A 25,917-nucleotide genomic window follows, 5' to 3' on the forward strand; every position below is an offset into this window, starting at 1 on the left:
TCGTTTGTACCTTTGGTTTCACTCCTCACACGAGAATATGCCCAGTTAGCTTACTGGAGGATAAAAGACATATGGCCTAGTCATCTCAAGACCTTATTAGACAATCAAGTGTTTACATGCAAATGAGCTCAGGAGAGATCAGAAAAGCTATGCAGGTGAGTCAGCCCAAATTACTGAGCTGCATACCCCACGAATGAAAAAATGTGTATTGCTTTAAGCCACTGAGTTCTATGGTTTCCTTGGACACACACATACAAATATATACACAATTATTATTACTATGTCAATAGATAACTAATACCTGGATCTACACATCATACTTAAGGGAACCATAACCTAGCCTTTTCCTTTCCTTTGAAACTTATTATTCATTGCATCAGTTCATTCACCATCAGTTCATTCATCTTCTAGCAACCTCAATTGTTACTAGGAGCCTGGGTTATGAGCATGTGTATGATTAATAACACAGACCAGTTATTATAATAAAATAAGGCAAAATGGGATTTTCCTACTAGGTGCATCAAGAACCCCTAATCTTATGAAATCCTGGAGAAAAAAACCCAAACATATGAGGGATTTATTCTTCGTGAGTTATGAATTAGAAAAATATAAATCTATATTGTTTTAGAGGTCTTTTCTTACATACAGTGATGCACGTGGGGCAACGATTTATCAGCACAATTATTATCTCATAAATAAGCCAAGAATATTATGAAAATGTATCCTTTTCTGGGAATCAAATTAGAAAATCTAACATCAAGTGATAGTGCCAGGAAATAGATTTATATTCCATATTGTGCAAATGATTCTGTATCTATAAGACTAGGAAAACTAAATTATTTATGAAAGTGTCAAATTTGTATACAGAAATACCAATTTGGATTACAAATTCATGAGTATATGATATCTTATTGCAGAGTAAGCAGACACTCTAGAGATTAAGTATTCCCAAATTCACTATCTTTTATATTTATATATTTTTAATAGATAGTAGCCATTAAAGAATTATAAGCCATCAGTTACAATCATTGCCTTCTCATTTTGATAAATTACATATTCAGATAATCAAAATTCAGGAAGAAACTTCAATTGTTTATTACTTTAGGTATTAAATTAATAAAAGCTATTTATAGATTTAATTTAAATTGAAGATATTTATATATTTAAATTTAATTTAAGATTCTGATTTAATATGTATATATGTAATTCTCAGTTAAACATGCATTGGTACGTAAGACGTTCTTACAGTTAGTTAAATTTTTGTGGTTAGAAATTTATCTTTTTTCTTTGAACCATGTAGTCACTATTTGAATTTCTAGTCATGTTAATAAGTTAACCTTGAAAACTGTCTTAAAATTTTTCATATTTTGATAAAGTAAAAGAGAATAAGACACATACATTTTCCTTTCTAGCATAGTTAACATTGTCACTTATGCTGGCTTAATACAACCTTCCACTGATGCATTAATTATTTAAACAAATATTTATTAAACGTATACTATATACTATAACCATTGTTTTTATACATGTTTAATTAGTATATATATGCAAATATGTATATTACATATATACACTTATATACATATAATTATAACACAAACGATTGATTCATTGAACTTTAATATAACTAATTTTAAGTACATCACTGGAGCCATTTACAATTGAATTTTAATATGTTTAGTTAATAATATCAATTCAACTCTATACAGCTGTGCTGAGATACACCCCAATAATACAAGAATGGCCCCTAAACTGTTTAGTTTGCTTTGTTGAACCTCCAAAAGTTAATAAATAGTGTGAGCAGTCTCCTCTGAGAAAGCTGCCATAAAAGATAAAAGGGAAAGTAAAAAAATAGAAAGTACATCATTATACTAATAGTTTACTTTGAATTTATATTCAATTATATTATTTTAAGCTAATCCTTAATTGGCCCAACACATTTAATTTCTCTCTAGTTATCAAAACAATCAGCAGTCCTGATATGCATAAAGTATGTTATTCAATGTATTGGAAATTTATATATCTTTGTATGCACTATCCAAAACTCATAGAATAATTTATGAGTGTTTTTGTGTGGAAACACTGAATATGTGTTATTTTATTCTTATTTTGTTTATATTCAACACAGTACAGAGTCTGTTAAAAACATGGGATATTTTAACAGTTCCAAGAAATACCAATTACTGTATTAAATAATTGAAAATATGTTCTATTATTCCTTTACTCTCTAATTTACTTTTGGTGGCACCCTTTGATACTATTTCAGCAGAGTGCACAGATAGAAATTTGGCATTGATTTATTGGACATTCATTTGCTAATGAAAATTTAACATTTTTTTTTCTCTTCATAAAACTTAACAAAAATTGGGACATGGGTTGTATCTACAAACAATATGGAAGCTACTAATCGAGAGTTTTTGCTTTATCATGGCAAAGTTTCTAAAATATAGAAACTTTTCATTCCTGGTCACTGATTTGCCTGGAAAATTCTCACATTAATCCTAGGCTAAATAGCATTAGTCATCTTGTTATCTATCTTTTTCTGACATTGGAACCTTAGTGAAGTACACAAGCAGTTAATTACATTTTGAATCTTCTGAATACAAAAGATTCAAATTAAGTCACAGAATATTCAAATTCACCAAATTGTATTAAAATGGACCAAGAGTCAATCCTATAATTTTCATCACATAGAATTAGTCTACCTTTGTCTGAATGTTAATAATTATTATTATTACTTCTTGAGAAGTGTTATTAATAATAACCATCAAATAATATTTATGTTCTCAGTGTATGCTTGAAATTCAAATCAATTCTTTTGTGTTGAAATTGGTCAAAGAAGCAAATTATCTCTGCTCATTAAGTTATAAACAGTGAGGAAAAGCAGCAAATTTATTATATCTGATACATAGGCCATTTTATGAACACATTCAATAATCAATATTCCTTATATAACAAATATGTTTAGATACTATATATGTTTATGTGTATGCAGTAGGATATCCTGGCTATTTTATTGTTATATTCATGAAGAATACTACTTAAAGAGTCAGATTCTGAAGATTACAGAGCACAACAATGAGAAATGTGTGTTGTTCACAATGAGTATACAACAGTCCTACATAAGTGATAACAGTATTAGCAGAGTGTGCACTTTAAATTGTTTTTCCAGAGTTGGGAATGAGTTTTTGCTGATCCATCCATATTTTATAGGCCTGTCTCTCTAATTAAAGGATACATTAGTGGTAGCTTCTGGAATGGAGCAAAACTCATGGGTCTGTGCAAGGTTAAAAATCACAATTGCGGTTTCATTAACATCAGAATTGTATCATTCAAGCTAACAAAACTAAGGACAGTGTTATCAGGTGAGAAGTTAACAATAGCAGAGAAGAGGAAAATAGATATCGACTGATGTGGAGATTGATTTGATAATATAGAAATTAGAAGCGCAATAAGTCTTAAAAATCATCCATTTTAATCAATGCATTTTAGCAGTTTTGGAAACAGATTCCCCTAATCCAAGATAATATGTAACCTGTCAAGTGTATACATTAAGATTAAAGGCAGAGGCAGGGGGAAACCTGAACTCAATTGTCCTAATTAGTATTTTATTTCCTGTCCTAACACAAAATGCTTCCAGAAAACATAGAGTAACAAGAAAGTGATTTATTCTGTAATAGATTTGTTTAAGCCACTCAGATTTCCTAGTTTTAGCCTCATTTCTTAGTGATTAAAGACAAAATGAAAAGAAGCAGTGCCTTAGAGAGGACGGAATTCTTGATTATGAACTTTAAGTAGGCAAAGAGATGAAGGAGCAGGAAAAGGCTATCACAGTTTCTGTGCCAGACATGCTCAGACACATCACCATACATAATCCTCACCACATCATTTAAGGTGGGTATTGCTTAGCACTGCAGAATTGAAAACAAGGCAGCTTTCCTAAGGTCACACAATAAGGCAGTGATGGATTTGGAATTAGAGTAAATCAGTAGTTGCCATTTTTGGAGTGTCTGAGAAGGCATATTTGCATATATTATATCTAAATTTCATGTCAGCTCCAAAGGAGAAGTTCAACAGCTTGCCTAAAGTGTCACAGAAAGTAAACAACAGAATCTTAAATTTAAACTTGGAGGATCCTAACATCTGTGGATGTTCTTGTTCCTAGACCACACCGAGTTTCACTCATTCCACACTTCACTGCTCCCAGCATAAATTTCATTGTTTGATTGGTGGCAGAGTTACTCTTCCCTTGAGTGTTCTTGTATGGATAATTCAGAAAACACATGTAAAATCGGGTTTTGAAAAAATAATGTGAATACATTTTTCCTGGGTGCACAAGAAATTGAAAGAAAAGAAAAGAACTGTTGGTATGTGTTGTAGCCCCAATTTACCACTGCTCCCAGGATAAAATTAGGCTTTTAAATTTATGCCCTTGGTAGTTTTAAATATTTTAAAAATTAAACTATGTTTAAAAATCTTAATTGCACATACTGCTTGGTAGCTTTCTGCTATTAGAAAAGATAATGCAGGGGCACCTGGGTGGCTCAGTGGGTTAAGTGTCTGACTCTTGTTTTCGGCTCAGGTCATGACTTCACGGCTGGTAGGACTGAGCCCCACATCTGACAGTGCAAAGCCTGCTTGAGATTATCTCTCCCCACTCCCCGCCTTCTGCACTTTATTCACTCTCTCTCTCTCTCTCTCTCTCTCTCTCAAAAAAAAAAAAAAATTAAAAAAAGGGAAGGGAAGGAAAAGAGAGGAAAGGAGAGGAAAGGAGAGGAAAGGAGAGGAAAGGAGAGGAAAGGAAAGAAAAGATAATGCAGCCCAGTCTTCCAGGACTTCCCTATGGAATGCATTTTCAAAACTTTTGTCTTTTTTTCCCCAGAATACTCACAATCCCCTGGTAAACACTGAAATCTTTTAGTTGCCTTTAAAAATTAATTTTCATCTTATAAATAAATCTTTACTTCACTTCAAAATATATTTTAATCTCTACTGCTATATGGATTAAATGTCTTTCATTGAAAAAATCTTCTATATATTTTAATTCAAGTTATATAGTTAATTATGCTGCCGTTTCACTGCATCTCACACTATTCTCATCTAGATCTCACGCTACTAATCAAGACATCAGTCTCATTAAGTCCTTAGTAAGCAGAGAATTTCTTTAATGATCGAGATTATTTACTTTCCATATCCTGTCTTCAAAGATCATCATTTTTATTAAACCTGCATTATTACTGATGTGCTGATATGTTCAAATGTTTGTATAAAATTGATCTCTTGTAACAAGACAGTAATGTTCTAAAACAATAGAGCAAATATGGTTATATGTAATGTCTCATGAATAATGAAAACACATAAGGCTGAGAATCTTTTTGGCTACAGAATATTAAAGAAAACAACACTCACTAAGTGAAATGTGACTCATCAAAACAGCTCTTGTTTGTAATCTATATCTGTGACATTGAATTATGATACAATTCCATTTCCAGGTACAAACCATATTACTAATGTTTATTTGCTTTTATGTTCATATTTTTTAGATTATTTTTAACATTATATTTATACAGCCCTTGTGATTTATGCTTTTTTTCCTTCTAACAATAACTATAGAATTATGTACTCTCAAGGCTATCTTTCAGATTCCATAAATCAGTGAAAGTTGTTCAAAGTAATTTATCTTTGTTATGGTTAACAATCATACTTTTCGTAACTGGCATTTTTTAGATGCCTACTTTGTGAGGTAAAACACTTCAAAAATCTTTATTAAAGGAGACATACGTTATTATAATTTTTGTACGAGTTATATTTTCATTTGTTTTGAACATTATATCGTTGGAAATCATGATATTTCTGGTCTTCTTGTAACAAGATCTTGTAAGAGGATCCTCATGAGGGAAAGTGAGAGCATATGATCTTAAGCAGGGATAAAACGTAGTTCTAAATTTACTGATCTATAGGAAGCTGATATGAAGAATAGAGAGCTTGCTGAGAATGATCTGTGGGTAGTGGCAATCAATGCTCTGATGAGTTGTAAATGTTACAGTTGAGTAGATTAACTTCAGAATACTTTGTCCATCATATTTTGCTCTATATCAGTGTTTTTAACCCTGACGCTTCAAGCAGGGCTTGCTTGTCCCTGATTTATTTCAGCACATGAACACATGCCCACCAACGCCCCCCCCACCACCCCTCCAACGAAAAGAGTCACTTTCTTCTGGTTGCTATTATAGATTAAAGATCTTCTTTTATACTTACAATGCTGACAATCCAACAGGAACTTAATTCAGAGGTCCAAATGCCTGTTGATTTCACAGCAATTCTGAAGCAAGTTCACTTTGTTGACACCTTATGGGGCACATGTGAAATATTGTAAAAGGTTAGACACCCAGAACAATTAGCAATCAGCCTTGAGCTTGTATCTTGCCCTGGGTAATAACGTGAGAATTGCTCCAGGGTCCTCTGGGCATTCAGTGGGGTCAGAGTACACATCCTGACCTTCCTAGTCCCATTCAGCCTGATGGCCCAACTCAAATTAGTATAAACTATCTTTGGAGTTGACTCTGAATCACCTCTGTATTCCCTACCATTTAAACTAAAACTTTCCTAGGCATCATGATTAAATATCAACTTTGACCTAAAATTGGACCTAATTTTAAAATTAACCTAAAATTAGACTTGCAAATGGAGAGAATTTATAACTTTCTCACAATAGATATTCCATTGTTATCAAGTATATAATTGAACCAAGAAATCAGTTATTTGGGTTGCCATCTCACTGTACCTAACCAATTGAAGAATTTTGCATGTAAACTCATGGACTGCAGATAACTCTCTCAATTATGGCTTTGTTTATTTATACAGAGCCTTAGGAAATAAATCAGCAAATAGTGGCACCTCTTTGTCATACTATCAAAACACTCTACTAGAAAACAAAATAAAAATGCATCGATTAAAACATGCATTATTCTATATATGTCATATGTTAAGGTTGCTTGGCATACTATGAATTATTCTCTTTTCTATATAATTTTAATAATTTTAATAATGTTTTTGTAATATGTATTTTAAAAAGAGGCCACAGACTAGATTTCCGGTGTATTTTCCTCTCTACTCAAAGCAATTGCTTTTTTGATGTCTTGTTTCCTTAGCATAATAACTAGAGCTAAAGGGCAATGCTATCAACATGCTTTGTCATTTGCATCTGAATATTTGAAATCTAATTTTAAACAAAATTAGATAAGTCTTGGAACTATAAACTTTGACTAACACCAAGTTGTGACTTACACTCCATAATACATTGTGGGATAATGGCAAAAATTGTGTGTGCCTTCAGCAAAAGGGCAAACTCAGAAAGGGGCCCATTAACAAGAGCTTTCATCACAATACAATTATTTCACAGTGTTCCATCCTAACACCTTGCTTTTCAAAGATTTTTGACAGAGGTTTACAGTTTTCTCATGAAATTCTCTAAGAACTCTGGATTATTATAATTGGATTCGAACCTCTTAAAACAGAGTACTTGTACATAATGGAGATTTTTCCATACATTATGCAACACTTCTGCATTCTGCATTTTCTATCTTGATTTTGCAAAATAACTAGTACAGATCTTTATTGGCTTACAATGAAGTTACATCCTGATAAACCCATCATAAGTTGAAAAAAGCACAAGTCAAAATGTGTTTACTACACATGGCCTACCAAACATTCTAGCCTAGCACAGCCTACCTTAAACGGAATCAGAACACTTATATTAGCCTACAGTTGTGCAAAATCCTCCAACTCAAAGACTATTTTCTAATAAAATGATGAAAATCTCACGTAATGTGTTGAATACTGTACTAAAAGTAAAAAGCAGAATGGTTGTATGGGTACAGAATGGTGGTCAGTGGTACAGGTCGTAGACCCACTTGATGACATGGCTGACTGGGAGCTGAGGTTCACTGCCCCTGCCCAGTGTTGTGAGAGAGGATTGTATCACCTATTGCTGGCTTAGAAGAAGATCCAAATTCAAAATTGCAGGTATGTCTTCTACTGAATGTGTATGGCTTTTGCACCATCACAAAGACAAACAAAAACAAAAACAAAAAAACCCAAAACAAAAAATCGTGAGTTGAACTATTGTTGTAAGTCAGGGACCATCTGCATAACTTTTGTTAGTTTACCATAATTTCCATTGTAAACTAGCATTGGCAGATATGCTGAGAGGCAAGCAGCCCCATCACCCTCCATAATAGTAGGGAAGGAAAGTAAGAACAATGTGATTTGTATTTCTTCTATCCCAGAAGTCTCTCAAATTGACAATAAAGAGGGGTGCCTAGGTGGCTCAGTCAGTTAAGCATCCGACCTCTGCTCAGGTCATAATCTCACGGTCTGTGAGTTCGAGCCCCACATCGGGCTCTGTGCTGACAGCTCAGAGCCTGCTTCGGATTCTGTGTCTCCCTCTGTCTCTGCCCCTCCCCTGCTCATGCTGTCTCTCTCTGTCTCAAAAATAAATAAAACATTTAAAAAAATTTTTTTAAAGAAATTGACAATAAAGAGGTGTATTTATGTAAGTAACTTTTATATTTTACTTAAAAATATGAAATAGGGTGCTGGGTGGCTCAGTTGGTTAAGCATCCCAATCTGGATCCTGGCTCAAGTCATGATCTCACAGTTCCTGAGTTCAAGCCCCGCACTGTCATCACTGAGCCTGCTTGGGATTCTATCTCTGTCTCTTCTCTTTCTCTCTGCCCCTCCTCTGCTCATGCTTTCTCTCTCTCTATCTCTCTCTCTCTCTCTCTCTCTCAAAATGAATAAATCAACTTGAAAAATATATGAAATAGTATGCATTTTTAGGCATAGTTGAAATCAACTCTATATTCCACAGTAGCAACCAAAAGGAAGTGGTTCTTTGGGCTGGGATTTTTATTTGTTTTCTTTTGTTAATAAATCAAGGACAAGAGACCCCTGCTTGAGACCCCAGGATGAAAACATTGATAGCAAAATATGATGGATGTAGTATTCTGAAGTTAATCTAAACATCCACAATTTCAATTTGGTAATGCATGTTATTTTCAAGGATGTGTTCTTCATAGACACAACAAAAATTTCTGAAGTAGCTTCTCCATTTTTCTGAGTAGCAGACATGAGTGCCGGAAGCAGTGTTGAGGATGTCTGTTCATTACTAAGTACAACACCACTTGGCCACAAGCTCAAAATAATCACAAAAGCCATTGCCTCACAGTTTTCTGGAATAATATTTGGCCAAGAAGATCTGGGCCTCAGGCAGTGACAAAGATCATTGTGTCTTGTAATCTTGTGCCCAGAAGAAATTTGCAGAATTCTGTTTTTATCCTACCCTCAAACTCCCACTTCATCTGTTACCTCATGTCTCCAGGAAGATGTACCAAAATTAAGGTTACCAAATAATCCTCAATCTAATTGGCAGTCTGGAAGATTACTTTTGGAAGTTTTATGTCTCCAGTTTTCATAGGGGAACTAGAAAATACTAAGATTTGCATCTTCTGATTATCCTTTTAAAGCAGTTCACTTGCCCTTATCATGCTTGAGTTGTCCTCTCTTTTTCTTGTGCCTTGTTCTCAAAACTATAGTTATCATTGTCTCCTCAAAGATACACACAGAGATACACATTCTGCCACAGTAGCATTTGTTCCTGAGTCCACAGAGGCTCAGTGAATGTTGACAGAATCATGTGCTTTTCGTAATGATGTTGACAGACAGCAAAATCTTGTGAGATGTATTTTAACTATTATCAGTTAGGTGCCTAGAAAGAGAAATAACAGAAAGGTCTATGCTCATTGGAGGACAAAACAGTGATTAATGGCAGTAATATCTTGTGTAGATTAAAAAAGAGAGAGAGAATTGAAGTAATTGTCAATAATTATCAGTTTTATGCATGATATCTATCTATATATCTATCTACATATCTGTATCTACATCTAATCTATATGTGTGTGTATGAAAATATTAACACACATGAAATCAGAAAGTAACTTTGTTTTGGGGCATGTGGGTGGCTCAGTTGGTTAAGAAACCGACTCTTGCTTTTGGCTCAGGTCATGATCTCATGGTTCGTGAGACAGAGACTACATCAAGCTCCCTGCTGACAACACAGAGCCTGTTGGGATTCTCTCTCTCTCTCTCTCTCTCTCTCTCTCTCTCTGCCCCTCCCTCCCTATGCTCCTGCATTCTCTCTCAAAATAAATAAATAAACAAACAAATAAATAAAGTAACTTTGTGTCTTTAAATGATGCTGGTAATAATTAATAACCAGATTGGCAATTTTACTTCAGTAATATGTTAGGCAGTGTGTTATGCAATTTATATATATATATATATATATATATATATATATATATATATATATATATAAAACATGTATATATATATGTATATATATATATATATATATATATATATATATATATATTTCTTCATTTAGTCATAACAATGAGCTTATGGAATTCTTGTGTTCATTTTGAAGAACTGAAATAAAAAGCATAAAAAGATTGCCATTTGCCCGAAGTCAAGTAGTGGAGCTATGACTGGAATCACATCTTTATTAAGAAAATGTCCCTCCCCTGTCTCACTCAGATAAACACAAATTTGCTCAGTGATCTAGTTGGCCTGTCACTCACCTCTTCACTCAAAGAGCACAACTAAATCAGCCATCAATGAGAACTGATTAGCACTGCCAAAATGAGAAAAACTAATATTTTCATGCTTTGGAGAAGACAATATTTACTCCTTTCAATTATTTCCCAAAATAACGGGCTAAAAAGTTGATGAAAAGAACAACCAACTGAATGCAAAAACCATTGCCTCCATCTATATTTGCATAATATAGTGGAGGTGTTTTTTTTTCCCCATTTTTTCTTACTTTCATAGAAAAGAGTGACTTTATACTCTACTCCCCAGGAGACAAATGTGTGGGAGAAACACATCTGACTAATACGTTTAAGAAAAGAAATGAGTGTGGTTGACTCAATGCCTCCTAGGTTTCCTCCTGCACCCAGCTGCTTTGCAAGACATATGCATCCTCTTTTGCTCTATGGAGTAAGCTTAGAGTCTTGTCCCTGCCTGCAGGGGAGGTGTGCAGATGTCCGGTGGCACTAGGGACTGCATGACTAAGTTTACCTAATTCTAGGGTAAAGGATAAGCAAGTACATTTTGCCAGATTAACTAATGTTCTCTTCTCTACTCAGCGTTATCAATAATTAACCTAGCATTTCACATTTCATTTTCTGTTCTGTGTCTTATTTCAAATATGAAAAAAGTAGAAAGTGGTGGTTTTCTATTGGTTTCAGAAAAACTCAGCATCCTTTAGTATGATTTGAAACCTTAAAAATGTGGAAGTACTCAGATTTGAGGACCAAATATGATGGAAATTTGGTGTAGTACTAATGAAAATCTTTAGGATATAAAGGTCATGTGACACTTTGAATTCAGCCTTTCAAAGTGGCTTATCCATAGGGGATTCACTGTTTTTAATTCTTTTTAACGTTTATTTATTATTGAGAGACAGAGAGAGACAGAGCATGAGCATGGGAGGGGCAGAGAGAGGGGGAGGCCCAGAATCTGAAGCGGGCTCCGGGCTCTGAGCTTGTCAGCACAGAGCCCAGCGCCAGGCTTGAACTCACAAACTACAACATTATGACCTGAGCCGACATCAGACGCTTAACCGACGGAGCCACTCAGGCGCCCGTCGCTGTTTTTAGAGGTTCAGTGCTGTTTTTAATGGGCCTTTGACATTAAATGTGGGTTCTACAGAACTTAATGTGCAGGAATAGAATTCTCTGCTGCTGACACTGATCTAACCTAAGGCAAGAGATGGTCCTTCATGACCAAACACAATCCCATCTAAGCTGATACAGATTTTATGTAGCAAATAAATCATATTGAACCAAAGGAGACTTTGAGACCTACATTATGTTTATTTAAAACAAGCAAAGAGTCATTAAACTTAACATTGAAATCATTGAAATGTGGATTATTCTCCCCGCTTTTCTTGTGCTTCTCAGCCGTTGCCTCAGATTACAATTTATAACTGCAAAGCTAACTAAATTTCCAGTGAGAAGTTCAGAGAGTGACCAACGTGTGAGCTAGATAGTGGCAGATCAGGTGTTCTGTATTCTGCTGGTTTTTACCTAGTTTTTAGCTACATTAAGGGTTAAAAGAAAAACATCTGAGGGTAGAAATTTTTAGTAACATATATTTTCTCTTGAGTCAGACCTGTCCCTCATTCGGTCTCAGAACAGAACCTGAATTAAGTTGTTTCCAAAATTCTGATTAAAATGTTAGATTTCAAAGATCAAGATTGTGGCTCCATCCACATGAGCTCAGTAGATCTTATTGCAAAATATGACAAAGAGGCCATTAATTTATAAGGGGCATACTTTGATGACAAAAAACACGTCAATAAAATCATTGCAATTGCAAAGATGTAAGAAGGCAACTCAAAAAACCTGATCTAGAACATTCTGTGTCTAGGAATCTTATTTTCAGGAAATCTAGGAGTGACCAGATCGACTTAAAAATACTCTTTTGTCTTGATATCAGGAGTAGTGTAAACACAATAAATTGTGTGAAAACACAATAAGTACAAATATAAATATAAATAAATATAATCATCAAGCATGAAGAAGAGAGAATTTCCACAAGAGAAATGCTGTGATTTTAAAGGAGAGGATACACACCTTTGAAAGAGGACAAATGAGATCTTGGAGGTCAAGCCATACAGATTAGAAAGCAGAGAGACAAACTTTGGTATCATTAGTTTTCAGGAAGGTATTAAAAAGGGGAACCTGTTTTGGCTTCCAGTAGGTCAGGAAGAGTGACTGGATTCCCCTCAAATGAATGAATAAACAATAGCAGAAAAAAAGCAAGGTCTTACTGATTGGGATCCTCATCAAATAAAGAGTCCAAAAAAACATTGTGAGGTGTCCTCTTAATTAAATTAAGTAAAGAATCTACAAAACAAGATGAATGACAATTTTAAGATAAGGACTGAATAGTTAGGGAAACTTTAGAAATGTTTGGTAGAGAAGGTATGAAGGGTTTTGAGAGGGAATGACCAGTAGTGACATCAGTGTATATAACCATATAGTTACTGAACGAGAGGCAAGGGCACCCAGCTAACGTAGGTGGGGAAGTATTGCTTGTGCTTGGAGGAAGCAGGTGCAAAGGGAGGAGTCACCAGGTACCCAGCACCACACCAGGCTGGATAGTAATAAATCGTATTCATCCCTGGTCTGAGGGCAAAATGTCCCCTTGGTGCAAATATTCAGAAGAGACATGAAAATACATAATTTTATTTGAATATTCAATGTTTTTTACAGACCCAGAATTTGTTCATTTGCTCTATCAAACCAAGGGGCCACACAAAACAAAACTAGAGAATCCGATAGGGAATGCAAACGTCTCACACTACCAGAGAAAGGGTAAAATAAATCTTTATATTTAGCAAAATTGCTTGCTCTACATGTGGTAGAGGAAAAAAAAAGAGGTGAACATGGGCTAAACTGCTAAAAAGGCTCAGCAGAGCCTTCCTCAAAGTGCAGGGGTAAAAGGAAGCAAAAGTTAAAAAAGGCATAGCCTCCCACTGCAGAGAAAGAGAGGGTAGAAAGAAATGCTAATCAGGACTGGAAATATTCAAAAGGTGAAAGAAAAAAAAGACGGTCAGGGCTTCGCAATGTTGTGTGGAGACATTGGTCACAAGGAGGATTTTTTCCTCTTTTGCGTTATGCCCAATAACACAGGAAAAAAGAGATCTCCAGATCTGGGAACTGGGCCATCATCAGTGCAAATTTCCACACATCGCTAAAGGCACATATGCCTCAAATGCCACTTTCTGAGTGAGAAGACAGTATGAGTAAGGGGATGACAGTCCTGGCAGCAGCCGCCGAGAGCGAGCTCTCCGCTGGCCAGCCTTCAGCGTGGGTTACCCGCCTGAGCATCGCAGAAAGCCACGGTAGTTCACAGCGTCAAAAAGCTTAATTTAATTTCTTTAATTAATTTAATTTAAGGATTTAATTTCTTTACTTTAACGGTAACTATGAACTCTGATATATTTTCAAGTTTTATATTCATTATTGGGGGGAGGGGATTCCATTTGGAATTGGAACGTATTCTTCCGAACTGCATAAACATGGAGAATGTGTGACAGACTGCCATCAGTCTCTTCCACTAGCTCCCATTTAATCTCATCGATTACTTCATCCACAACCATTTAATTTCGTTTCATAATCTCAATGAGGAACATTGAAGATCGCAGTCATGCGTAATTTGTGCTGGGAAATTGGGAGGAAATACTCAGTTTAGGATGTAGCAAAGCCTTTGAGATCGCTTAATTAATGACTTGTTCTACACTAGTGCTTCTCCAACTTCGATGTACATAAGAATTACCTAGAGATCCTGTTAAACTACAGAATCAGTAGATGGGGCTGGGTCTGAAATTTCACATTTCTAACAAATTCTGCATTTCTAACAAGCCTCCAGTGATGCTGATTCCTCTGGACGGAAACCCTAAGGTTCTAACCGTTTTCAAAACCCTCTGGGGAAGAAACTAACTTCCTGCCAGTGAATCCAGGAGGAGGAACACAGAAGCCAGGCTGGCATTAGGGGAGGGGCATCATGAAGTTGGAAACAGGGCTAGCCTCATCAGTCATCCCTCTCCTCCATGCAAGTGGGCAGCTGCAATCGCGGTGATCATAGAATTAATGGTTTAATCTAACAAGAAAAAAATCTGAATATTTATTTCCCATTCCTCATATTTCAAAGAAAGAGGAACAAATTCCTACCTCAGAACCCAAGGAATAAAGGTCAGGGAAGAACACATCTACTCCACTGTGCTCCTTCCTGTCCTCTAAGGGCAGAGAAATGATACATTTGCTTGATGGGCTCGGGGTACTCCAAGTTCTCCTGTTGGGACACCTAGCTCACAGGGTGCCTACTTCTTTCACTCCTCCAGAGGATAAGCTTTCCCTGGTCGGAAATGCCATCTTTGTTCAGTGCTGCCAATATCGTGTGGGTCAGTCGTTTAACCCTGAGGTGAAGCATTTCCAAATCCAAGTGGTTATATTCTTTTTTTAAACCAATTTTTATTTAAGCATACCAGGTTTTTTTAGTTTATTTATGTATTTTGAGAGAGAGAGAGCACATGTGTATAGGGGAGGGGCAAAGAGAGAGGGAGAGAGAGAGAACCCCAAGCAGGCTCTTTACTGTCAATGCAGAGTCAAATGGCCATATTCTTGAAGCCACATTCACCAAACAGCTCTGTTAGTCATAAAAATGCCATTTTTCTCCACTTATCTGACTTCTCTGTATTATTTTTCAATAAATTCCACATTCAGGAGGGGAATATAGAAGTGTTCCTCAGAGGACACCTAAAAGTCCAGTGGTAAATACAATATTCTTAAAACACCTCCTGATCTGTGCTTTTCTACCACAGAACTGGTTTCCCTGTTGATTCTACCTGCCACTGGGCTGCATCATGAGACTGGCCTGAAAGAGGAAAAAATAAATAAAAGAAAGGGCTGCTCCTTTCCGACCTTGAGGGTTGTTAAAGGAAGAAGGAAGATAGTGGTTGTATGAAGAGGTCTCCCTTCCTAACTGACACTATGTCCATTAGGTCCTAATCTTAGCAAAGTACAGGTTTCAGATACTACCAAATATGCACTGGGAAGCCTGAACATATAAAGCAAGTGTGTTGTTGCTGTTGACCTAGCATGGAGAAAGCCATGGGTCCACTGAAGAACATTAGGGCCCTGCCAACCAAGCTGTCAGAGGGATTATGCAAGTGAAGAATGAGAATGTTGGGTGAAGTAATTAGTGAAGATACAGGGATAATTCTCTACCTCCACCCCCAACCTATGTGCAGGGAACTGGCAGTTGGGAAATAATTGCTTATTTCACAAAATAAAAAGAAAGGGCTGAGCGTAGGAGTAAAAATTTACAGGCTGACGGTTAGAAAAAAGAAGTCTAGAATATGATGACTTTCAGACACAAAGAACAAGAACCATAGATCCTCGCTGCAGTTATAGGCATGTCCCACAAAATGCCAAACAGAGCCAGTGCAAAGACAGTGGTTACCTATCCAGTAGTCATAGCACAGCAGCCCCTACAACAGAAAATAGCACAGAAATTCATGAACCTGAGATCCTCTTAACAACAACAAGGACACAACAAGAACCTCTTATATACAGCTGCCATTTTGGGGAAGAGAGGGGGGAACACAGTCTAAAAGACACTCATCTATATGAAAAGAACTATTTAAATCAGCCCTGGTGGTAAGATAACTATGAATAAATTATTTTAACAGGAAAAAAAACTGTGATATCGTTATCTGAAATATCTGTTTCCTTACCAGTGGCATGAGGTTCATAAGAAATGCCAGAGAAGCTATGGAATAAATAAATAGGGGCTATACTTTCTGTATCAACCAAATAAAAAACCCCTGAGAATGGAGGTTAAACAAGACATAGAAGAGAAACCCATGCGACTGATTCTCGAACTGATGGTATTTGAGAAAAGGACAACAAAGAAAATGGAATACAGGCATCTATAAAAGATAACATGGGATCTGAATAGTATTTTTACCAATTGTACACATATGCACAAAATGTATACCTTCATATATATTGCTGTAAAATTGAACATGTGAATAATATAGAAAAGATTATAAGAGAATTCAGAGAGGAGAAAAAGATTATCAATAATCAAAAGAAAACAAACCGAACAAAAAATAAAATAAACTGTTCTCAGAATTCTTATTAGCAAAACTATATATTAGAAGACAGTAGAACAAGGCCTTCTACCTTCTGAGGGATAAGTATTTTCTGCCTAGAATTGAAGATCCTGACAGGTTATCAATAATATCTGAGTCTGAACAAAGCCATTACAAAATTCCAAAACTTGGAAATTTAATTCTGGCACATCCTTTCTTAGGAAATTAGTTACGTATGCGCCTCAGAAAAAAAATGAGGAATAAAAGATCCTGAGATCCAGTCAATAGTGATTTCAAACCTGGAGATCAGAAAAAGAAAATTCTAGATTAAGAGTCAAAGCAAGAAAGCAGAGTTCTCCAGGAAGGGGGTCACGGGCATGAAGAAATGGTATGCATCAAGAGTGCCTGGCTGGCTTCATTGGTTACACCTCCAACTTTGGCTCAGGTCATGATCTCACCATTCCTGAGTTCAAGCCCCGAGTGGGGCTCTGTGCTGACAGCTCGGAGCCTGAAGCCTGCTTCCGATTCTGTCTCCCTCTCTCTTTGCCCCTCCCCTGCTCATTCTCTGTCTCTCTCACTCTCAAAAACAAATAAACATGTTTAATTAAAAATAAAAATAAAAGAAATGGTATGCATCAGAATTGACACTATAACTGAGACTTTGAAAAAAGTTATGTAATAAAACATAGATTAAAGGGAAATGGTTACTTCATTATTAATAGAATAGTATATTAATATTTTAATTAATAATTAATGGACACTACATAAAATAATGACTGATATCATTAATAATTAGTATAATGATATCACTAAGGAAACATAGAAAACCAAGGATTAAAATAAAAGCAAATTAAAATATCTCATCATTTTGAGGAAATATTGGCATCTGTGTTAGGGAACCAGAGAAGTAGAGGGCATAGTAAGCTTCCCCCTGAACAGATTTGATTAGGGTAAGTGATCCTGTGAGAAAGTAGGCAAGGAGCTGGGCAGCTGGAAGGGCTTTCAGAGGGCTAGGCAAATTTGAAAGAGGAAAACGGAAGGAAGTTATGGTAGGAGCATCTACAATGTCTAAGGGAGATGCAGTAGCCCTTCAGGTAGTTCTAGCAGCAGCCCAGAGAAGAGTGCTATGTGATCCAGGACTGGCCTGCCTCCGCGACCCTCCTTTGTGCAGTCCTTGGCCAGGAGCATCCCCCAGGGAATCTGGCTTCAGGATTTATGCAGTGCCAGCACTGATTTCAGAGCACAGCAGCCAGGATCCTTGGCTACTCTGCTCCCTGTAGTTGAAGGTTTACAAGGCTCAATTCTTTTTTGCTTTTTGTTTTTTTGTTTTTTGTTTTATTCTCAAGTTAGTTATCATACAGTGTAGTCTTGGCTTCAGGAGTAGAACCAGTTATTCATCTCTTACGTATGACACCCAGTGCTCATCCCAAAGAGTGTCCTCCTTAATGCCATTAGCCATGTAATCGACCCCCTGCCCCTCTACCCCCTCAATCTTCAGTTTGTTCTCTGTATTTAAGAGTCTCTTCTGGTTTGCTTCCTTCTCTATTTTTATATTATTTTTCCTTTCCTTCCCCTATGATCATCTGTCAAGTTTCTCAGTTCCACATATGAGTGAAATCATATAACTGTCTTTGACTGACTTATTTCACTTAATGTGATACCCTCTAGTTCCATCCATTTTGTTGCAAATGGCAAGATTTCATTATTTTTCATCACCCAGTAGTATTCCATCGTGTATATATATATATATATATATATATATATATATATGTGTGTGTGTGTGTGTGTGTGTATACATACATATATACATAGCCATATTACAAAGTTCATTTTCATGGCTTCCATGGCATGTAAGAAAATGCATTTGATCTGAGGAACATTCTACTTTACTGCCCAGTGATCATGACAGCATAGCCAAAGAGGAATCAAACCACTTGGCCTTGAAGTGACAAATATGACATAGTCATAATCAAGCATTATACTTGCCAATTGTTTTCTAATATGAGAGTCAATCTCTACACAATGTGGTTACAGAATAGCTGCTGTCTTACAGATACAAAATAATATTATAAATGTCAGATACAGAATAGTAGAGAGCAAGAGAATGAAGGAATAGGGCACTTATAACCTAACAAAGTGAGTGGAGGTAATTTCTAGTTAATAAAAATGTGGTTTAAAAGTTTTTATTTACTTTAATATTTTAACCAACTGAAAAATTAAACTGCAGGATATGATTCTATTGGTAGGAAAAGGAATGAGTGGGTGGGCAGGATATAAATGAGCTGAATCATCATCACCCAGAGAGATAAATAGTGATGTAAGAATATTATCTATTTTTATGGATGTATCCCCCAGACCTGAAAACAAAAATCTATTTTTAATTTATCATCTCCTGCAATTAAATCTAGAAGTTAAAAAGATTCAGTTTAGGAAATTTTTGCACATAATTATATAACATTCAGTACATTAGACACATTTACCTTTGTGAATTTGATAAAAGAGTAACGAAAAATATTCTATAACCCAGACACAGCCATTTTTAAAATTTTTGGTTCTGAATTTTCATGTTATAATTACATAATTAACCTTATATGGTACATGTTGTGTTGTAAACTTTTTAAATCAATAATAATTGTAATTATAACCACTATATCCTTACACATTCTTTAAAACTATGTTTTTGACTACTTTCATGAATCATGTCAGGAAAATTTGCCATGAAATAATACACATATATAAACTCTAACACTTAGGTTGTCTCTATTTCCATTTTTAACATTTACCAAAAAATACTATAATGAAATTCCAAATATATGTGTGTGTGTGTGTGTGTGTGTGTGTGTGTGTGTGTATTTGTAACTGTCTTTTTGACAAATTCCAGTACATGATATTACTGTATCAAAATCACAGACACTTTAAGCTTGAGTTTAAGACAGATAGATAGACAGACAGATAAGATAGTTTATCTTTCAAGTGTATTTATCATGTATTTCCTCCATTCTCAATAACAATGTATAAAAGGGCCAGTTTCCTACTTGTTGCTAACATTCATTCCCTCTTCTTTTGGTCTTTACCAATGGGGTTTCATTGTTATTTTAATTGCGTTCCTTTTTTGTTTGATTACAAGTGAAGTTCAATACATTCCGAGGCTCCTTCATAGGTTGTCTTTTATGTCTTGAGCTTATAGTGTCAGCTTATATTGTCAGCTTATATTTCTTACCGTATTTTTCTATTGAAATGCCCCGTTTAATGTGTTTTAATGCGTGGACATTTGAAATTTATGTGTGGCCAAATCTATCAAGGTTTCTGCTTGGATTTCTTATATTTCTTATGTTCCCATGTATCTGCAAGGATGAGTCGTATTTATCTTACAGGCTTGTTTCTCATCAAAGGCACAGCCTCATCCCATATGCTGCACAGACGGAGACAGCACAGACACGGCACTGGTGTATATCCCACACTGTGTGTGCCCATCTGGCAGAACTCTATCTCCCCCATGCAAAACCCTGAAGCCAGCTTCTCTGGACACGCACGCACAGTGATGCTTCCTAGGAAATGGACTCAGGAATGTCACTCCCAAGGTGTTATTGTTCTAAAGACACTTCCTGGGGTTTCATAAGTAGTTTCTGTAAATGTTAGCTATATCTCTTCTTTCTATTTCCTCCTGTAAGTTATCTCCTACCTCCAATAAGCATTCACTCCATGCTGTGGATATTAGGCAGTTTGGTAACACATCCCTTTTTCTCTTGAATTCAGGTGAATTGGGAACCTCTTTGCCAAATGTCAGTTTTGAACTTTCAAAAAAATGAAACAGGCTGCAAAAATCAAAACTTTAAAGAAAAGAAGTTCATGAGAAAAGTCACAGAGTTATAAATACAGAGAGCAGTTAGAAAATGATTTGTATAAAAACCATAGATTTAGAAATGGTTGTCCTGAGCCCTGTCTTACAAGGATTTAGAAACAATTATATTTAATCGTTCTGATGTAAATTGAAATTTGGTTGCTCACATCTTGCAAATTCAAAAGTTTATTCAAGCATAATGGGCTTAATGTTCCCTTTATTTTTCCCCTGGGAGAAAAAAAGATTGTGATGAGATTCAAATCAAATATAAATCCTCCCTCCAGTGGCTTCTGTTTATTTTGTTTTGGAAAAGAGAGATCCCCTTCTAAGCAATCCTGCATACCTCTAATGCGAGAAACTTGACTATGTTGTGTCTTTAAATCATTAGCAAACCTACACCAACCACCAACAATTTATACACTAAGGAGCCAGATTTTTCAGAAGAAACACGGAAGAGCATCATACATGTCTGATGTGCAGGACAACTAATGCTATGCATTTTCTTGCCCTATGGTTCAGGTGATGCTAATAGAAATAGAAATAGTGTTTCTTCTATAGAACTAGTTGTCTAGCAAATGAGAATGTCTACAGTGGTCACTGTCAATAATGGCCAACTGCACAATAATGAATTTTTAAGAGTAGGGATTTTAGAATTGTACATATGCACCTGGGTTGAATGCTTACTTCCTCTAGTACCAGTAGAGTGGAGGCTCTGGACATAAATATAAAAATTAGTGCAGCAATTTGGTTTGGGGAAAAGCACAAGTGTTATTCTTAGAGGACAAGTTTCTCTGACCTAGCTTAAGAAAAGACATTGATGTAGACCAATGGGAGTGGCCCATCTGGTTATCTCTTGGTACTACCTTGTCAGAGACCTGGGACAAGTTATATAACTTCTCTGGTCATTATATACAATATCTTTAAAAGAGAAATGATACCACCTGATAATAATAATAACACCTACTTTGCTGTTAGGATCAGAAGCAATGCTGTAGTCATTTGCACTTCACAAACGCCCATGTATAATAGCATTTGTTTCTAATGCGATCATCATCGTGATTATTCACTTTGCATTTGTAGACAGTCTTGGGTATTCCATAAATGCTGCCATAAACTATTTTCACTTTCAACATGCCAAACATAAAAAGAGTCTTCATTTTCAAAGAGTTGTTTTTAGCTGTATTTTCTTATCTTTATTTTTTTCTTTTTAAGAAGAAAGCAATGTTACACTGATTCATTATAATTCTCTGTGAAACATTATCTGAAATTGCTTTTTCAAAGACCCAGCCTGTACATTTTTTGTTATTACATTTAAGCAAGGGATACAACTATTCTAAAATAATCATATTTCTAAAAGTTTGATCCTAAGTAAATCTTCTAGAAAAATTGATACTAAGTAAAAACACACTGTTTTAAAAATCAAGAGATGTGTCAATACCTGGAGTGGCCAGAATACCAAGTGAGGTTTATCCCCTCTGGCCAGATTTCTCTTTCAAGTATACCATGCTTTCTGTAAATCCCGTCAGACAAAAAAAATTACGTCCTTGAGAAAGTTCTGTTTCTTTCATGTCTTATCTTTAATGCCATCAGCCATCTTTCTGAGGGTTTGCTATACCTCTTTGATGAAGGGGGCTATAAAATAGTACTGATCATGGGTACCGCTATTATACCTTCGGCTGCCCTGGCTGAACTTGGCTGAGATGTGGCAGACCTCAGGGGTGGCCCATGCATTTCTCTGGAGCCTACGATCAAAAACTTCATGCAATCAGTGGCCTAACATTGGTGCCTGACATAAAATTAAAAAACAAAACAAAACAAAACAATATTAAGACTAAATGTTGAGTGCTTTCTATGTGTATGACACTCTTCTAAATATTTTACACGCATAATTCATATAATCCTCACTACAGCCTTATAATTAAATATTATTATTATCCCCATTTTATAGATGAGGAAGTTAAGCAGGAGAAAACTAACTTGCTCAGTATCAAATAGCTATTAAACGGGTCCTAGAATAGTACATCTAAAAACAACAGCAACAACAACAATGAAGAGGCTATACTTTTATGAGATATACTTATATCTGTGATTACTGACAGCGCGATAATTTCTGTGAACTTTAATCCCCAACGTGGCTGTTGAAAACCTCAGTAAATCAAAGTGCATGTTCATTTTTGGTGGTAAAGAACAATATACTGGATAAATCAAATATTATTTATCTTTCCCCAGTCTGTGCGCCTGAAATTCTAATAAACATACCAATCATCTGGAATCTTGTTCAAAACAGATTCCACTTCAGTCTGTGGTGGTTCCTCAGATTATGTGTTTCTGATGAGCATGCAGGTGACGCTGATGCTAATGGTCTCCAGACCACACCTGGAATAGCAAGCCTTAGTGTGTCTTTGAATTCAACTTAATCAAATTCTTGACCCTTATTTCAATGAAATTCCTGTGTTATAATACGAAAAACTGTCAGTTTAGTTATTGCATAAGTGACTTCACTTTGCTAGGTGTACCTCTCCTTAAAAATTGTATAAATCTAATCCCATCTGGCCACCTCACAAATTCACAATAGGTACTCAGATTCAACTATGAGAATAATGGCACCATGTGAACACATGGTTGCCACTGGGAGTGCTAGCAAGAGGCCCAAAGAAAATCTGAAAGTGTGTACAATGAAAAAAAAACAAAAGACACTGTGAATTTTATGAATGCATAAATGTGCACGCAAAACAATCCCATCCATATACCACAAAATTGCACATACACATTTATTAAATAAACACTATCACTACTTAAGTCCTAAATGGTAATCAGACTGCCGGTATCTGATGTCAACAAGTAAACATTTTTTCGTATAATCTTCTCAAATCTTAGTTTAGTTTCACGACACAAGTCCTATTAAAGTTGTACTAGAGCAAAAATTGTTTTCCCAGTCTCAACATTTGCCTAAAATTGCCCATCTTCAAATTAACCTTTATAGCAATTTCATGGATATTTTAGTTCACATGTTACATTTCTTCTGAGCCTTCCAGGTTGCCAATGTCAAATGCCCATATGCTATACTGGGTTTATATGGTGGCAAGACTGGGAACAAGGTAACAGTAGGAAGAAAAAAAGTATCATTCACGCCATAGAATTCATAATTAGCCACTTTGTGGCAAGAATCATAGCCTCCGGAAGCTACCTAAAATTAGCTTTTCACAGTGACCCCTGTATTGTTAGTATCTTAGGCTCAACTGGAAAGCAGAGGGTGCTCTACACTTGGAATGCTGTCAGAAGCCAGCCACACCTGCAGTCTCACAAGCCATGAGCACTGAAATAGAAATTATTGGTGTCACAATTAACCTTGACGAGCCATGATCACTGAAAACTCAGTTTAAGAGTATATACAAATACATGGTAAACTCCATTGAACTATTATCAAAGCTACAAATGGAAGTAGAGAAATGTGAGAACAAAGACTAAATTTGGTGTCACTTAAAATTGTACTTGGGCTACAAGATGAAATGTCAAATTTATACCTGGTACAGTTGAGTTTTTGTTCTCTTTTTTAATTTAAGATTACCTGCACTGATGAAAGAGTGGGGAATGATTTACCATATCTTACACCATAGTTTATAGCAGTAATTCACAACCTGTATCATGCAACATAATCTCTTGGGGGACTAGGGAGCGGATCTTTAAAATGAGTTGGTTAACCTTTCTCCCTTTGGATTCATTTGGTCTGCAATGAGCCTGATAATTTGCATTTATAAAAGTTTCTTTTGTCATGCTGATAATTCCAGACCCTAAAATACACCTGGAGAATTACTGTTTTCATGTGCATCTGAAAGTATGTTCTCCGGATTGGTGAATCTAACTCATTTTTAGTTTATAAAGTCCACTTTTTTTTTTTTTTGCAGTTTTTAAAATGTTTCTTTTTTTCTATTGCTTCAGGTACAAATATTCATGTAATGATTTGTGACCATATTATTCCAGATAATTCTTGTGCCACATTATTCTTCTGAAATAAATACTTCAGACTTATCCACATTTTTAAAAATTTAAAGTTAAAATACAGCCCCTTTTTCTTTATATCTGGCATATGCTTTTTAGAAATTTATAGATAATTTTCTGTTTATATAAGTCATTGTTCAGATAAATGGTACACTATATGGCAGATTACAAATTTAAGAATATAAGACAGAGGTTTCCAGAGATTTCCACTGCGGAGGGCAATACAGATAACCTTCACCCTTCGCATCCTGCAAACAGAACCTGATAACCAATCAGAACTCTGTGGAGTCAACCAGCTTTGCCATAAGTACATCTGACATCCCAAGCCCTCACTCAAGACCATACCATCAAGGTGTATCATTTTGCACTCAAAAGATACTCTCTGTGTAAAATGCAACTCTACTGCAGTCAGATTTCAGTGCACCAAAAAAAAAAAAAAAAAAAAAAAAGGAATTTGAAAGATTGAAATAGGATTAATGTAATAGGGACACCTGGGTGGCTCAGTTGGTTAAGCATCTGACTGTTGATTTTAGCTCAGGTCATGATCTCACAGTTTGTGTGTTCAAGTGACGGGTTGGGCTCTGCGCTGATGGTTTGAGCCTGCTTGAGATTCTCTCTCTCTCTCTCTCTCTCTCTCTCCCTCTCTCTCTTTCTAAAAATAAATAACTAAATTAAAAAAAAAAGATAAATGAAACAGTAGTTCTAGCTATATCTGAATACTGGCCATATCACGTGTTAACGCTGAGCTGGGAATGATGTTCTTCAAATCGTCAGGTGGTGAAATCATCCCAAGAGAATGTAGCATTACAGGACCCAAATATTTAGTGACATAAGTCAGGACTTCAGGATGGAGTTTCTGCTCTCAAGGATTTTGAAATATTTTAATATCCATATATCCTAGTAAACAGTTGAAAGCCTAAAGAACAAAAGAAGTATCTGGCTTAATATCAAGGAATAGGCATGTTTACATGTTCTAAAATTGAAGAAAACAAAACAAATCAAAAGGGCACAGTAGTTGTAAATCGTATGAATTGCATCACAAAGCCCTAGGATTTGGACTCATAATTTAGCCTGTGCCAGATTTTGAGCAGGTTCTATTTTATTTACAACTAAATTTTGGCAGAGTTGAAAGATAAATATAGCCATTACATTATTCATATGCAAATAGATTTGGAATATATAATAAACCATTTTCTTTTAGTTCTATCTCCCTTCTTAATCGCAAATTCTCTCACAATTTCTGTGGAATACTTTATTTTTTTAATTTTATTTTTTATTTTTTAAAATTTACATCCAAATTAGTTAGCATACAGTGCAAAAGACTTCAGGAGTAGATTCCTTAATGCCC

At 35.7% G+C, this 25,917-nt stretch overlaps 2 long non-coding RNA genes across 4 annotated transcripts in view; both read left to right on the forward strand.

The window, feature by feature from the left end:
* The window catches only part of LOC147584670 (uncharacterized), a 58,260-nt gene extending 37,407 nt beyond the window's left edge, over positions 1-20,853 (forward strand). Inside the window, exon 2 of the long non-coding RNA XR_015255730.1 lies at positions 20,104-20,853. This is a non-coding gene — a long non-coding RNA (uncharacterized LOC147584670). The remainder of the gene's footprint in view (positions 1-20,103) is intronic.
* Positions 1-25,917, forward strand: part of LOC147584669 (uncharacterized) — a 249,630-nt gene that overhangs the window by 196,413 nt on the left and 27,300 nt on the right. The gene's annotated exons all lie outside the window — the stretch shown is intronic.

This window comes from Puma concolor, chromosome A1 (assembly GCF_028749965.1).
Source record: "Puma concolor isolate L17-30 chromosome A1, mPumCon1.1.hap2, whole genome shotgun sequence".
Classification (NCBI taxonomy): domain Eukaryota; kingdom Metazoa; phylum Chordata; class Mammalia; order Carnivora; family Felidae; genus Puma; species Puma concolor.